Raw genomic sequence first — 15468 nt, forward strand, 5'->3', positions numbered from 1 at the left:
ACTGTTTTTCCTCACCAAGCCACCCTCCAGAGGACTGTAATATTGATTATGCCCAAAGCAGGCTGTGAAAAATTAACCCCTCAATTGGCTTATTTATAGAAGTGAGTTTGGCTGAAGCCTACATGCCGAGGTCAGAGTAACTCACACCCAGATTCTGTTTCCACAACTAAAATCTCCTGAGTAGGGGCTCAGGATTTAGCTCTGTGGCAACATGCCTGCCTTTCAAGCACAAGGTCCTGAGTTCTATCCACGGTACCAGAAAAAAAATAAAATAAAACCTGACTAGAGGGACAGTGTTCTAATTACAACCATATATTTTGTCTATTCTGTTCCTATTTTGAGAATGCTTTGTCTTGTCCTTTGTGAGCTTTGTTTACATTGATTTCCATAGAAACCGCACGTAGCTTGCCTTTACCCCAGTTGATTGCCAGTAAAAATCTGTGCTTGGGACTGGCCAGTGCCTGTGTTGTTGCACCGGCATTGGTTATCCTGGAACCCTGCTTTCTCTCTCTTAGCTCTGTTTCTTAGTGTATTTTTCTTCTCAGGCCTGCATTGTATACTGGGCAGGTGGTACTGGAACCTGGTCTCTGGTAATCAGATATTCTAGATATTAGTCCTTTGTCTGAGGAACAGCTGGTAAAATGTTTTCTCATACCGTGGGTTGGCTCTTCACTCTGTTGGTCTCTTGCTGTGCAAAAGCTTTTTAATAAGATGACATGTTGATTCTTTGTAATATTTCCTAGTAATTGGGGTTTTATTAAAATATTTGCCTACACTAATATCTTCAAGAGTTCTACCTGTTATATGTTCCAGCAGATTTACTCTTTCTGTTTTAATATTTAGATCTTTGATCCATTTTGATTTTAGTTTAGTGTATGGTAAAAGATACTGGCCTAGTTTTAATCTTCAGTATGTGGAAAGCTAATTTTCCTAGCACCATTTGTTTGTTTGTTTGTTTTTTGCGGTACTAGGCATCAAATTCAGGGCCTTGTACTTGCAAGGCAGGCGTGGTGCCAATGAGCTAAATCCCCCACCCATCACCATTTATTAAAGAAGCTCTTTCTTCCAGTGAAGGTGTTCAACTCCTTTGTCAAAGAAAAGGTGACTGAAAGTGTCTGGGATTGTTTCTGCATCTTCTAATCTGGTCTTTTGATCCTTAGGTCTATTTTTTGCCAGTGCCGTGCTGTTTTTTATCATGGTAACTTTGTATTGTAATTTCAATCAGGGATTGTGATGCCCCTTGCCTTGCCTTTGTAAATGCCTTCAAGAAGCACTTTTCAGTTCAACACATCATAATACTTTTTGATGTTTCCTTTCCTGTTTTATCTTTAAGAAAAATAGAACTTGACTCTCTTTAACTGGTTTCATATTAATCTGCTTGTGAAGAAACTTTTTCCAAACTCATTTAGGTTAGGTCCTATATTCTTGGAATGTTTCATTAAGATTAATATCAGAGGGCTGGGATGTAGCTCAGGGGGCCCAGCAAGCGCGAGGCCCTGGGTTTCGATTCCCAGTACCAAAAAAGAAAAGTGAAAAAAAAAAAGATTAATATCAGAATATTTTTATTGTAGTTATGCAAGGCAGTCTAAACACTTACCTCAGCAAATTTTATGACTAGTTGACTAGTTGCAGGGTATATTTTTAAAAACTCTTTATTTTTGTCTTTTTTTTTTAGAAAAGGCCTTGCTGTGCAGTTCAGGCTGGCCTTGAACTTGCAGTGATCCTCCTACCTTAGCCTCTGAGTGCTGAAATTACAGACAGGTGCCATCACACCCAGCTGTGTTGGTTTTTGTTGTTTTTTTGTACCAGGAATCGAACTTAGGTCCTTATGCTTGCAAGGTGGGCAGCAGAACCACCGAGCTAAATCCCCGGCCCTCTTGGTGTTTTTTACACGGTGATATATCAAGCTGTATATTTAAAGAAAAATTGTGATCCTTACTGGGTAAATGTATAATATATGTCAGGTCCTTTATAGGAGCTCTATAAAAATTACCCCTGAGTGAATGGGTCTGATGTAAACTTTTGAAATGTGTACACATTTTAATATAAGAATCGGAGGAGCTTTGTTTTTTAACTTAAGCATAATTTAATAACAGTGTGTCTATAAATTAACTCTCTGTCTCTGTGCTTTTGTCTGGCTCTACAAGTAAGCAGGTAAGGCAAGATTGTTTCTAAGCCAATCAGCTAGAATGAGCAGTGGGTATTCATGTTTCTTCCATCTCACTCTGTTTAATCTCTGCACCCACCTTACCTGCCCTTTTTTCCATACTTTGCAGTATAAAACAGGTTCCCTGCACAACAAGTACCAATTGACTGAGTGGGATGAGACAGAACACCCCACATACAAGTTACATGAAGTAGGTTATTACTTGTAATAGGGAACAGTGGAGGTTGACTAAAGTTCCGAATGTCACAGGGACCTATGTCCTGCAGGTGTGACCTCCACGTGGGGAACTACATCGGAAATTAGCAGCACAGGTGCACAAGGCCCCATTCGGGTGATCAAAGTCAGGCTGTTTTAACGCTCTAACGTTAGCATGTCCAGGTGTCAGATTTTGGTCTTTTGTGCTGCCAAAGACAAAGAGCCAACTGTGCCAAATATTCAGCAAAGGTGAGATGAGTTTTTAACTGCCTGGATAGGGCAGAGTCTAATTTCGAAGTTTCCTATTCCAAGTTAGGCTATTGTTTGATTGGTGTGAAAACTCCACGTTAACACTGTGGGACTCTAATTTCAGCTTCTTTTAAAGTCTCTGTGGTCTCTGGTCTCAGTTATTTTCTTGGTTTGAAGGGACATTGTGAGAATAAAGGGAACGTGATATTTATGGTAGAGTGACAAAAATGTTGATCACATGTTCACAGAACTTTTGAATTTGTCCTACATTGGCACGCAATTGGGTATAATCCTAATAGAATGTACATCAGGCTTCCCAACTCTAATAAAGAGACAGGTGATGAGTGGTTATATAATAAGGGCAATGAGTAGTAACAGTCATAATGGCAAGCCAGGTGTGGTGGCACACACCTATAATACAGCTGTGTGGGAGGCTGAACAGAAGGATCATAAGTTCAAGACCAATCTGAGTAACTTAGTAGGTCTTGGAGAGAAGCTATAGAGTGCTTTGTTTTCTGGGTTCTTTTGTTTTTGTTTTTGTTTTTTGAGGCAAGTCTTGCTATGTAGTTCAGGCTGGCCTTAAACTCACCATGTAGCCCAGGCTGGCTAAAAACTTACAGTGCTATGAACATGCAGTGATCCTCCTGCCTCAGCCTCCTGAGAGCTGGGATTACAGGTATGTGCCGCCATGACAGGCTGCTATAGACTGATTTGTGCCGCCATGGATGGGGGGCAGTGCGAAAGGAGTAGGAGGCAGCAGGTGGTTCCACCCCAGCAAAGACAACAGGCCTTCCTTTCCTTGTACTGGCCCTGGAAACAACCTTGTGCGTTTGGTCTGCTGCAGCCCGCTGGGCCAGCACGAGACACCACACCCTTTCGACAGCTGCTGTGTGCAGACCCCCTCTCTGAGGTGTGACACGACAGTGGCTAAGGTCAGTCGCCTGCTTTTTCTTGGGCCTTCCTGGAAGGGGCCGCTCGCCCTGTGCCATGTTTGCCATCATCAGTTCATCAGCACTCAGACCCATGCCGCGTCAGCCATGCCTCCAGGACAACCGATTCCAGCCTGACCAAGCCTTCTCCGCCTTCGCCCTCCCGTCTCCTGCTCAACCAGGCCACCTCTTTAGCGGACTCAATGTCGTCTGTTCTCCTGGTGACTCTGTGCCATTAGTGCCCAGCCCCCCTTACGCTCCAAATTCCCAGTGGACCGTTTCCCACTGGAGCCACTTCTCTGCTCTGCCCCACGTCACTCACAAGAAGCAGAAGCTCTTCTCCACCTGGAAGCCGCTCTGTCCCCGCTTGATGGCTCTGATGATGTCCCCTGAGAACCCTGTCCCTGACGAAGCCCTCTTTGGGGGACACAGTGCAGCCCACCATGTAAAAAAGGGAATCCTAAGGTTTCTGGGATCTAATAACTCTTCAGTCCTTGAGAGAGAAATCAGAAAAACAGATGATTTCCTGATGAGCAAAGAACATGAAAAGAAAGCAGAATCTTTTGCAAAACAACATGAGCCAGATTACACACTGACTACTGCCAGGAAAAGGTCAGAGCCAGCTGCGGATCAGCAGCACTGTGCGTGTTCTAGCCTGTGGGTCCTACGGCCTTGGAAGGTCATGCAGAGCAAACTTGTGCCTTCTCCCGGCTCTGACTAGTCGCTGACTCCTGCTGTCCCTCCCTCGGTGACTGCTTCAGGCCCCAACCCCGACTCTGCCAGACTCTCCTGTGGACCAGAACAGTCTGTGGAGTGTGTGTTCACAGCTCCCAGAGTGAGATACCGTCCCTCACTGTCTGGAATCCACAGCCTGGAACACAATGTGCTACAGAAAGTGCAGGGAAGTGAACGGGCTTTACCCTCTGGGCTCCAAATTCCCAGGAAGACTTTTGTCCCCCAGCTCGCAAGCTTTCACGGGTCACCCAGGTCTCCACAGCCCATGGGCCAGGCTCTACCCTGCCTAAGGATTCCACCTTCAGCAGTGAGCACTGCCTTCAAAAGCGGCTCACCGGCACAGTGGGGCCGCCCCCCAGGGTCCTTCCGTTTGTCAGTGGTAGTCATGAGGGTAGTCACGAGCAGCAGGGGTGGAACAGGGACAGAGTGTCCAAAGAGAATCTGTGGAGTGACAGAAAGGGGCTCCAGGGAGGGCTCTGAGCTCTCACTCTGAGACAGACCTTGAGAGTCTATCAGGGCAAACCCCTGGCACCGTGCAAGAGCTTAAGAAACAGAAACAGTTTACAGAGGCTTTGGAGCAAGAAATTTGAGGAGACCTGTGGATGTGACCTCCCTGACACCGTGCATGGATGGTGGAGTTCTATCAGCTTGACACTTCCCTGATGAGAAATCCCCCAGCCAATGAAAGTCAGGCATCTGGCACCATTGGTGTTAAGGACAGGTCCCTTACCTTTCTCACTGTAGCAAACAGAAGTTGGAAGAGCACATTAAAAGTTTTCAAAGCAGAATGATGTGGGGCCTTCTTCCACAGGTCTGGAAATCTGCAGAAATTTTCAGCACAAAAAAGGACCCATCCCAGACCCTTTGGATTCCCACTTTCCCTCATCAGACAGCAGTGTTTCTGGGCTGCATCCTAAACTTGGGGTCTGCAAGCCTCTTACAGGAAGCTCTAATGGTTTCCAAGCACACAATGTAGCAAAAGCAAATTCAGTTTGGGATCGTCATTGCCCTGCCACCTCCCTGTGGGCAAGGAAGGACATGGGCTCTGAGGCCGTCCCCACCCACACCAACGAGCTTACTGAGCACATCCGGACAATGGAGGATGGCACACGGAGCTTTTCGTCCCCTTGACACAACAACACGGACAAAGCCAGTCAGAAGTGGACTTTACAAGCAAGAGAAGAAGCACAGGGCTGCTGACAAGGCTGGCTGGGGCTGGACCTGAGACAAGGGGTAAGAGGCTGTTCTGGCAGTGACACAGGAAGGCTTCAGAGCAAAAGGACAATGAATTTAGAGTATTTCCCCGTGCGCAACATGTCCAGGGTGATATGCAAAGCAGAGGAGCTCTTTGCCCTCCAATCACAGGCTGGTAACGTTCTAATGACCAGCAACTCAGAAGGTTTCCTAAGGGGAGATGTAGATACAAGAAAACCAGAAACCACCCTGACCACTGCAAGACCTCAAAGAAGAACAGCAGCTCCTCAGACCTTCAATCACCTGACTTTAAAAAATCAGCCACTTGATGAGCTAAAGTTTGGAGCAGAGTCAGTCTCAGAGCTTTTCAGTTGATACATCCCTTGCATTCAGAAACTCGAATACTAAGACCTTACTCTTTCAGGATCAGGGTGCCTCCCAGACAGCTTCCCAGGGCTGCATGTCTGCCTGGACAACTCAGAAATCCACGTGGAGCAGGTGCAAGAGCCCTGGGCCCCTAAGTGTGTCTTATGCAAGTACCAGGACAAGAAATTCCCTCCAGCAGCGAAGAGTCTGTGTCCTCTGACATCCAACACAGGAGATCCTCAGAGAGCGAATGCAGGGATGGATGTGCACAGCACAGAAGGAAGAGTTGCCCAGACCTAGTCAGGACATTGGAAGAGACAGCTGAGAGCGCATCCTTCCCAACCCTATCACCGAAGGCACGGCCTCCTCCTAAAAACCTTTTCAGAAATAAGATGAAGCCCCTTCTCCTATGGCTTCCACTCCCCCACTAGGAATCAGGGATCGAACTGCAGACCTCACACATGGCAGGCAGGCACGGTGCCACACTGGGCTGCATCCTGGCCCCTCCAGTGGCTTTGCCCTAGGGAGATTCACAGCAACAAACCTCCAGGGCGACAAAGTCTCCTGTCATTGCACAGACCAAGGGCCTTGCTGGAGGGAGAGCTGCTTTCCCTGAGAACACCAGGGATCGGAAAGTCAGCAGAGGCTTCACCAGAATTTCCAGGAAAAGCTCTCTCGCTCACATATACACTCTCTCTCTCTCTCTCTCTCTCTCTCTCTCTCTCTCTCTCTATCTCGCTCTCTCTATCTCGCTCTCTCTCTTTCTTTCTCTTTCTCGTTAATGGTCTTTTTATTGGGGGACAAAAAGATTAGCATTTACAACTTGGAATGGACGTAAATTGTAATTTCTCGAAAAGCAGTGTTAATGGTTGTACTGAAGTCCACAGCCTCTCTGCTGGCTCCACATCATGGTTAGAAGATTTTAAAACAGGAGTCCAAAAATGCTCCCTTGTAAAAGATCTCTTATTAAAAATTGGTGTGAATGCGGCAGTCTGACACCCATTTCACTTTAGTACAACGCAGACATCACTAACCCTACATGCATGGATATGCCACCGCGGTGGGTCACCGTCACCGTGGGTCAGGGCACGGGTGAACACAAGTGGGCCGTCCTGGGGCTACATCTCCACAGTTTGTCCGTCACCTATTCTCTGCACACTACCTGTAGGTAAACCAATTTTAAATGTTTTTCAGTAAACCAGCTGTGACAATTTATACTAACAAATTGAACTCGAACCCCACTGAGTAGGTTTTGAATTTGTTTTTCATTTTTTGATTTTAATACAAATGCTCGATTGCTCAATCGTAAAGCTGCATACATGAAAAAATGGGCCAGCCCGAGCAGTGTATTAATCATTAGCACGTGGAACTGGAAGGAGTCCACTAGGTGCTTCCTTATCATTAAGGTGGTACAAGTGTTTATATTGTAAAACTGATGTGTGGCTTATCTTTAGGGGACAGGACCACCAACCAATACATGCAGATTTTGTGTGTGTGGACAGAACGTGCTTCTGACATTCACTTTTGCTATATACAAACAGAATGAATAAATCTTTCCAAAAGAACTAAAAGAATCATATCACAGAGAAGTATGCGCACCCATGTTCATAGCGGTACAGTTTGTAATAGCTCAAACTTGGAAACAGCCCATTTGCCCATCCGTTGGAAACTGGATAAAGGAGATGTGGTTTTTCTATAAAATGGAATACTACTCAGCCATAAAGAATGAGAAATTAGATTCATTCATAGGAAAATGGATACATATTGAGGATACACTCCTTAGTGAAATAAATAAGTCACACATGTGTAAATACCAAATAGTTTCTCTGGTGTGAAAAGCTATAATAGTACGTAAGATCCTAATGAGATAGTTGACCATGTGAAATAGGAAGAAAAGGGCTAAAGGTATAGGGAAAATGGGAAGGCTAGGGGAAAGGTAATAAGGGAAAAGAAAAAAATATGACAAAATGGAAATAAAGTGTTTGTAAATGGGGAGGGGAGGAGGGGGTGAAGGGAGGGCAGGGACAAGGGGAAAAAATGAGAACCAAGACCTGTCATGTAAAGGTACAAGATCCCAGTAGTGAATGTAATTGTACTGTATACCTAAAATGTACCAATAAACTCAATAAAAGAAAAATAAATAAATTAGGGCATTTGAGTCAGACTGAAACTAATTTGGAAAGCTTAAGTATTGCTTGTTGCACTCCAGTAATGTGAAACAGACATGCACATTGTACATTTCATCTCCACAGTACTCTGAATAGCTATCATCCTTCTTGTAGTGGAAAAGCAGCCTTCTGTCAGAGAAGTAGTACGTATCCGTTGGCCCATCGTGGTCGAGGCACAGAAAAGGAGAGCCTTCTTATATTAAGAGGAAAGATTTTGATGCAAATGGTAACTAACAGATCCAATTCCCTCGCATCAGAGAGAGAGAGAAAGTCTGTTGACTGGGGTCCCTGAAAAAGTCTGGAAATAAATCTGGCTGCAGGCCCAGGGAATTATCCACTTTTGGGTTTCGTCTTTTAGGTTGGCTTCGTCGTCGGTCTTGCATCTTCATAGCTGTGCCCATCCACCCTCAAGAGCAGGTGAGACTGGCTGGCTATTCCACAGGTGGGTAATGAAAGCGCTCCGGGGACTCTTTCCAGAGGGTGTGTGAATTCTGACTCACAAAACAAAAAGAGCGATGGCCATTCTGGCGTGGTCCGTCTGTGTAGGACCCATTTCTGTCACCTTGAAGAGTGATGCCATTTACAGGAGTTTAGGGTGGCAGGAAAAGTGCTGATTCTCCCGAGGCTTTGGAAGGCAGTGCAGTGGAATAATCGTATTTTTGCAAACTTACGCAAAGGCATACAGTTTGGAAATAAGGAGCCCCCTATAATCTCTGATTATACAACATTTTCTTCAACCCAGAGGACCCCGCATACAGTTTAGGTAAAGACTACTCAAAATACTCCATCCCCTTCTCTCTACTTTCTAAAAAGTGCCAGGCAAACAGTTCAGTCCGTTTTCTGTGCACAAAGTCACCACTTTCTTTATTCACCCTTAAATGACTTCCACGTCCCTCTCTCGTGTTCTTGCCCACCTTGCGGGACTGACTAAGGCGGCAGCACATGGAGGGAAGACAGACTGAAGACACAGTGGAGGACAAGCGGTCTCAGGCCGTGAGCCCAGCCTCTCAAGTCCTGCAAACCCCACTCAGTGGACCTGGAGGACACAACCAGCTTCTGCTTTCCTTGGACCTCTCCGCAGAGTCCGAAAGGCAGATGTAGCTTCCATGCCCTCATAACTGAAAACGTTATAAATAGGTGGGAAGTGGGTGTACCCAGAGATGACACTTCACCATAGAAATAAATAAAAATCATACGTAATTAGAAGAAGGAAAAAGGTCTGCCAGAAAAGCCAACAGTTAAACAACGTGGTACAAGTGTCAAATGATTCTGCTGAGCACTGGAAGGCTTTGCTCCCAATTTTTGTTCCTGTTACTCATTGCTATCACATAAACATCTGTGGGTTCGTCCCCAAAGGGTAAGATACCGTGCCTTTCTGTCATTTGGCAGGAAGTCAGCTCAGAAAACATGCGGTTGTAGGGAGCAGGAGGCTGAGCGGTGTCCTTTCCGCTGCACGTCTCGGAGGTGCTTGGACAGATGAGAGTGCTTGACTTTGAAAAGGCACGAAGGCAAAGGCAGTTGTATCTTCCTCTTCAAGAGCCAAGTATCTCAGATGAAGGCACACGGGAGCAGCAGCTGATGGGACCGGCTGCCCGGCTCCTGATGGTGGAGGCTGGAAGTGGGGACAGCCTGGCTCCCGGGAAGGAGTGCCGGGTACCTCAGGCGCTGCGCTCACACTCTGATAACACCTTACTCTCCTGAGAACAGACTCAGTGTTGATGAGAACCCCTCAGTGACCTAACAGCTCCCACGAGCCCTCCCTTACCATTCTCACCACCTCGCCACCTCATCGCGGACAAAGGCGGCAATGCGTGTTTCCTTAGTGGTCATCATCCTGTTTATCAACCAGCTCTCCCGGTGAAAAAGCCTGAGTTTGTAGTGATTTCCACGGTTGAACGTGTTCTCGCCATGACCAGTTTCAGCCTACCAACCTGAAATCACTAAGGGAAAAGTTTGGAAAAGAAGCATAAAGTTTTTGCTCTTAAATCAGTGTCTGCTTGCTGTCGTGTATCCTTTGAATGCAGGATATTTGGATAGCAGAGGAAAAGATGTTTGAGAAATTGCAGGAAACAGATAATACTGTGGCTGAGAACAAAATCATCCTTAAAATGGGATTACATCTCCTCCTGGTGTTTTGTCTATTCATTTTTACGTAGTTGTTAACACTTAATTTGTAGAATTTTGAGTTTTGTTTCCGTCATCATGAATGAGATTTTAATGTTGTGTAATATTTGACCAAATCGAAGTAAGATTGCTGTTAATCCTAATTGCAGACATTTAAGTAATATGTCCTCATTTTGAGTATTGAAATAATATGGTATGTCCTTAGAGAAAGATTTCTTTGGGTGTAAATCTTCCTCCACATTTCTGGCTATTTTCTTAGTCTCTTGGATCAGATTATTTCAGTTAGAGGTGTTGAAAAAACTATTTCCTCACAGCACCCAGAAGGTTTTTACTAGTACCAGTGCTGATCAGCAGAGTGAACAGTGCCTCTCCCTGCATGCAATGTCAGTACCATTTCTTTTAAAAAGTGTTTTATCACTGGGTGTGGTGGCATACGCCTGTAATCCCAGCACTCCAGAGGCTGAGACAGGAGGATCACTGTGAGTTTGAGACCAGCCTGGGCTACATAGTGAGTTCCATGTCAGTCTCAACTACATAGTGACACCCTGTCTCAAAAAAAACCCCAAATAAATAAATAAAGAGTGTTTTATGGGCCAGAGATTTAGCTCAATGGTTCCGCCACCTGCCTCAAGCACAAAGACCAGAGTTTGATCCCTGGTACCCCCAAAGTGTGTGTGGGGGTTATAAGTTGATAAATAAATATTTTGGGCCGGGGATTTAGCTCAGTGGTTCTGCCACTTGCTTCGCAAGTGCAAGGTCACAAGTTTGATCCCCGGTACCACAAAAAGAAAACAAAAAGCTTTAACAGTGTACTTCCTTGCCAGTGTGCTGGATGATTTTCATGTCCATTCTTCTGTTTCTCTTCATAAAAATGTGTCCTTTTCATGTCAGGGCTGACAACCTCTCCTGTCCACCCCCTTCCCTGCTGGGTTTCATCTTCTGTTTCACCCACCTCAATTTTTTTTTTCCAAAATTTATTGAATGAGTTTCTTCCAGCCTTATGTGCAAAGGTTTGGTGTTGTCTTTATAAAATCAGTTTGTTTTCTTTAATATTGAAGACAATAAACATTTGCAGTATTTGTAGCCTTTTATTTGTTTTCATTTTTTCTCCCTGTGTAGTTCAGGCTGGCCTTGAACTCACTATGTAGCCCAGGCTGGCCTCAAACTCAGGGCAGTCCTTCTGCCTCAGCCTCGGGAATGTTGGGATTACAGGTGTGCATCACCACGCCCGGCTTGTAGATGGTTTTAAAATATTATGTTTTTGGACAAGCAATTTAATGTTTTTATGTCATTAAATCTTCCACTGTAATTTTTTTCTAGTTTACCGTTACAAGGTGGGCCAGGAGACCTGTGCTGCCCATGCGCGGGAGTGGCCCAAGGGGTTCCAAGTGTTCAGCTCTTGCTCCACCTGCAGGCTCAGAGAGCGGCCCTGCCACACTGGTGGCGCTGTGCCGCACACAGGGGCGTGGCCGGCTGCAGGGTCCTGGCTGCTTGAAGCGCCTAGAGGGAGGAGAGGTATGAGAGGTATGGAAGAGACTCCGCGCTGCCCCTCCCTCTACCTGCCCTGGTCCTGCAGGCGCTGCAGGGGCGCCGAGAGGAGCGTTCCCAACCGGAACGTGTAACTTTGTTTTGGGGGTTTTGTTTTTTGTTGTTGTTGTTGTTGTTGTTGTTGGTTTTTGGTTTTCTGGGTTTTTTTGTTGTTGTTGTTTTTTGAGACAGGGTCTCACTATGTAGTTGAGACTGACCTGGATCTCACTATGTAGCCCAGGCTGGTCTCCAACTCACAGCGATCCTCCTGCCTCAGCCTCCCGGGTGCTGGGATTATAGGCGTGCGACTTTGTTGCTGTAAGGTAGAGGACTGGTTTATTTACAGAAACGATGTTGTGAATGATTCAGGTTACGTTCTGTAGACCAGGAATCAGTCGTACAGTTCTCTCTTAATCTGCTTTACCACTTATAACAAACATGGGCTTATGTTTAAATTGCTTTAAATTGCCTTTAAGCACATTGAGTAGTAAATGTTCGGTACATTTAAACGTAATAAAGCAACCCCCCAGAGGGAGGCAATCCACTCTTCAGAAATTCTTAGTCACTTTTCATTTATGCTTTATTCCAACATTTTGTGCTGATTTTCTTACTTGTGACTAATATGTAAAAAATTAATTTTCGTATATGTGCTTATTATGTTTTTCTTGCTCTGTATTTTAAATTTTAACTAGAGTATTTTCCTCTCATGTTAAATCTGTAGGGGTCAAATTTCAAAGAACATTGCTTAAAAATCTCCAGTATTTGCTTTTAAAGCATTTTCCAATATGGACTAAACCTTTTTGAGTTCATTTTTGTTATCGCTACAAATTCTGATAAGATATAAAGCAAATGAATGAAACTATAATAGGAAGCTGGGTTCCAGAAGTGGAAATATCAAGGGCTGAAGTCAAATCTATCTGTAGCCACATTTTTCCTGAAGCTCCTGCCACGTGTGACTAGGATTGCAGAACTGACCCTTTTATTGGCTGCATGTTAAGCTTGTGCCTTCCTTGTAGCAGCCCTTGATAAACACATGAGCGCTGGATTTCCCTGAACCTTAGGGCGTGAGGCCTTTCCAGGCAAGGGTCCCGGGCCCCTTCCCAGATTGCCTTGCTGTGCCCTCCCTCTGTCCAGCTAAGAATGGCAGAGGCAGTGCCACCCTCTTCTCTTTTTGCTTTGGTCAAACATAATGCTCAAGAGGGAACATTTTTATCAGATCATTTGCATTTTGCTTTATCAACAGGCAGCAAACTGCTGTTTTCTCCCTGTGATTCCTGAGCTGGGTTTGGCAACAGGTTGTTTTTGGGGGCGTGTGTGTGTGTGTGTGTGTGTGTGTGGTCATAAAGAAACAGTAAAATACTGGATTAGCTTTTCTAGTTCTGGACTTCTGCCAAAAGTTCATTGCTCCCAACGCTCCCAGGTTTCTAAAATTCACTAACTTGATTTAGGCTTAGAGGAAATGTTTCTGCCTTAAGCGGGTACAGTAATGGGCTGCATGTGGATTTCTTCATGGAACAGTCATTGTCACCTTTGCGTTTTAAAGGAAGCCGCAGGTCTCTATGTAAATTTCACATCAGAAAACCCAGAGTAAGAATACTTACTAACGTTTGCTTACCTTTAGGGAAGGGGAAGGAACGGCACTCCCTTCCTTCTGCCTGGGCTTGAATAATAGCTGACTCTATATTTGGGAAATTGCGTGTATCTAGTAAAAAATAAGAAAGAACTCATGTGCAACAAGGAAGTCATGTTTCTTTTACTTTCTTGGCCTACCTTTTGTGCATTTTACTCTAAGGGTCGGATGCACTTCTACAGACATAATTACTATCTTTACAAATGGACAGCTCTTACTGTCACGAGTATGAAACCAGTCTCATCAGCTGTACATTCCAGACAGTGGGAGATTTCTGTGAGTTGCAATGCACCCCAGCCCCATCTGATTCCAGCGCCGGGTTTGACAGCGAGCTGTTTTTCATTTGTTTGTTTTTTGTAAAGTATTAATGAGCTATAAAGAATGAAGCATTTTACTGGTGCACTCTCACTCATTTTCAGTGGAATACTAGAAAGACGTTCTTATGTAGCTTCTTACACTTGATGTTAAAAGCTTATCATTTTGAGAAGTTGGAAGCCATGGGCTCCTAACACGTGAGGGTTTTGTGTGGTTTGGGGATTTTTCAATGAAAACTGAGTGCATCTCTTAAGCATGTTTTACACTTGCCTTCCCTCTCGTTCTACCTTTCCCTGCTGCCTTTCTCGGTAGCACACTCTGCCCACTCCTGTGCTCTTCTTTGACTCCTTCATGGATATCAGTGGCAGACCCTCCCTGTCCTCTCCTGCCTCGCCCCGGAAGTACAGAGAGATGCCCAAAGGCCAGAGCGAGGCTCCCGGTGGTCAGTAATGTCACCAGCTCACTGAGGGCACAAGTGGAGAGAGCACCGGGGGGCCCAGGGCCCACCTGTCCCTACAGCTGTCAAGCTGGCCAGTGCTGGAGCCACCGAGAGAAGCAGCCCACTGGCTGGAATCGGGCAGGTTTCTCACTAGGAGCCCTGGCGCTGCACCATGAGTCCACAGGCCAAGGGGCCATGTACTTGCTCCAGGGTTCAGCTCCATCTGTCCAGAATAGAGTTCCTCATAGGACTGTGCCTACATGGCATTTTAAGGATGATTATTTCCATTATTGTTATGTAATTGCTTAAAAGTCAGTCATAAGAAGCTCTCATGCTTTGCAAGCTGGTCTAGTTCTCAACCTGAAGAAAATTCTGTCTTCCTAAGATAGCCTGTGTATTAAAACAGAGACTCGATTTTCCACATCCTCCAGGAAGAAAGCTTTGTCAAGCTCTAGCTTAGAGGAAGACCTGGATAAGGATATGTTGGGATGGCACAATGTCAAAAATGACAACCAGATTGTGGAGATTTCACTCTTATGAAAAGCATCATTTTGTACCTAAGGGTTAGGTGAGGTAATCTCTTAATCATTGCTTATGGGTTACACAAAACCCCTGAAGCTTTCTGAGCCGATTTCTCCATGGCAGAATTGCTCCTGTTCACTGGGGCCCTACTAAGGTGCCAGGGAGTGCACTAAATGCTTTTATAAATACTCCCCTACATAGTTCCCCAGCCTTATAAAATAGGTATTACTTCAAAGAAAAGGAGGCACATGAAGGAAAAGGTATGCATTTGGTTAAGAGACATCTGGGAATCCAACGTACAGCTAAGTTGTTCATGCAATGGCTAGAAATAAAGTAGTGGCTACATCAGTAAGTGGCCAGAAGAAATTTCCGTAATGTCTGTTACTATGCCTGAGAGTTTTTAGCATTTTTCAGTGATTAGGTATTAGATCAATTTTAATAATTCAGTACGTTTCCTCCTATGAATGCTCTTTGCAACATTTGCACCCAGTCTAAATAATTTAACTTCACCTATAAATTGGGAACAAGGGACTTCAACAAAAATGGCAAGATTTTAAAATTAATCTGATACATTGACTTCAGTCCTAGAACCAGTAGTGTTGTTGAGCTGTGTCACCACATAGACCAAAGTTTGAATCCCGGTTCTAAGACTTGGGAACTGGGAGAATTTGGAGAATTCATTTTACTTTTTCTGTTCCTCTGTCAGTAAACTGTGACAATATTAACTAAAATTCTTTGCAGCGGAAGCACAGTGTAGTAGGTTGGCCATAGATGGTCAATAATCAATCATGCAGTGTTGAGGGCTTCCAGTCTCTTTTGAATGTGATGGTTTATAAAGAGAAGAAACACACCAGCAAAGTCCCGTCACTTACCTTATGATTCAAGTAACAAAGGTTTCCTGTCATTTA

The sequence above is a fragment of the Fukomys damarensis genome, unplaced genomic scaffold (assembly GCF_012274545.1).
Source record: "Fukomys damarensis isolate Sample0158 unplaced genomic scaffold, DMR_v1.0_HiC HiC_scaffold_31, whole genome shotgun sequence".
NCBI lineage: Eukaryota > Metazoa > Chordata > Mammalia > Rodentia > Bathyergidae > Fukomys > Fukomys damarensis.